The 1920-nt window shown below is 36.6% G+C and overlaps 1 pseudogene; it reads left to right on the forward strand.

Moving 5' to 3' along the window:
- The first annotated feature begins 363 nt into the window (after positions 1–363).
- On the forward strand, positions 364–1106 carry LOC111901504 (mitochondrial inner membrane protease subunit 1-like; annotated as a pseudogene).
- The last annotated feature ends 814 nt before the right edge of the window (positions 1107–1920 follow it).

The following is a 1920-nucleotide window of genomic DNA, read 5'->3' on the forward strand; positions in this document are numbered from 1 at the left end:
GTATATTATACATATTAATCACCGAGTTGACCGAATTTCACAACACTACTTAGTTCGTAAGGGGCCGATCGAGGAGTACTCGGGATTATGTAACTCGCCTCGGCGAAGGGGGGAGTAGTGAGTACTCGGAGGAGTAATCGGACAACTTGGCAAGTTTTACAACACTGGGTGTGATTATTATAAACAATCTTTATCTAGAAGACTAAATATTCATAGTAGCTAAGAAGCATCTTGTTATTTATATTCTGAAAAATGCACAAGATAGTTAAAACATAAATGGTACAAGTGATTGTGACCATTATTATTTGTTAATTTAGGTAACAATTTGTTGGAAATATTATTTTGTTTAACTAGAAGAAAGAGATGAGCTTGTTTCAGCGATGTGCCTACATAGTAGCAGAAGCACTTGACAAAATATTTTTGGTTGCCAAATTCTTTTGTGCAATTCATGCCACCAATACCTATCTCTTCTCCACTGCTTTGGTAAACTTATATCTACATCTTATAATAAACTTTAAGAGTCAAGAGAATGGAATCACAATGAGTCATTACATTCCATCTTTAACCTTAATTATACGTTCCCTTCCATCAAACAAAACAAATATTTTTTTTCCATTCCATTCATTTTATGATTCCATCATAAAAAAAACTACCTTAAACAACCGTCTACTTGCAGGTCCAAGGTCCTTGCATGCTCTTTAACTTCAACCTTAAAGGTGAAATGGTCCTACTTGACAAAATCTCAACCCCATATGGCAAAGTGGGTCCCGATGATGTAATTATACTCCGGACGCCTGAAAATCAAAGAAAATTCGCCACAAAGAGAATTATTGGCATGGAAGGTGACAATATCACTTACATTGTAAACCCCAAAAATAGTGATACAACACAAACCATAGCTGTATGATTAATCTATATATAATTATTATTTTTAATGTATGAATAATAACATTTTGGTAGTTTTTATACGTGTAGGTTCCAAAGGGACATGTTTGGGTTGAAGGGGACAAGGTTTACGATACTAATGATTCAAGGAATTTGGACCTGTTCCTTATGTAATTCTTCATTGTGTGCTTAATTTTTATAGAATTAACATTTACTTATAACATTCTACTTTCAATGTTTTTCTTATTAGAATATCATACTTTGAAAATTTTACCATTATAGCAATGAAAATTGTTTAGTGTTTGGATGACATTGCTATATATGTTGTAATAGGAAGAAATGAAAGTAGGATCCTATATTAAACATATCAACGAAAGTACTCTGCTATTTCTTAGATTTAACCCGTTGTGTTTTTGTAACTGTATGAAAAATGATTTTCTTTGAACTTTCAACTTGGCACTTCATTTAGTTAAAAAAAACACGCAACAAGTTACTAGAATAGTAGGGCTTGAGGCTACGACGAGTTACTAGAAGCGTAGGGCTTGAGGATGCGATGAGTTACTAAACACAACTTGGCATTTAACCATGTTTCGGATCGTCTGTATTTAGGGTTCGTGGGCTGCAACCCGGGCATGAGGAAGCCTTGAGGCTGCCACGAGTTACTAGAAGCGTAAGGCTTCTCGCCACCTTTTCGTGGATATGAGGTTCATAAGAAACAAACTTATAACGAGGAAGCTATGATAGTTTGAAGTTTTGGAAGCGGAGCCACCTACTACGTTGTGTACGCTTAGCGTACTGATGTGTGTGATTTGGAAGCGGAGCCACCTAGTACATTGGGCGTACCAGAGGGTACGCCAGACGTACTAGGCACAGGGTGAAAACCCAAAATTTGGGGTGTGCCCCCTATTTAAAGAACATGATGGCCTCATTTCTGGCCACCATTTCCAACGTTCAACCCTCTCAAAACCCTAATTTTCGTTCCTTTAGCTTGAGTGTCAATTTGTGATCTTCTAAGTGTTCTTTTGGTACCCTTGG

This window comes from Lactuca sativa, chromosome 2 (assembly GCF_002870075.4).
Source record: "Lactuca sativa cultivar Salinas chromosome 2, Lsat_Salinas_v11, whole genome shotgun sequence".
NCBI lineage: Eukaryota > Viridiplantae > Streptophyta > Magnoliopsida > Asterales > Asteraceae > Lactuca > Lactuca sativa.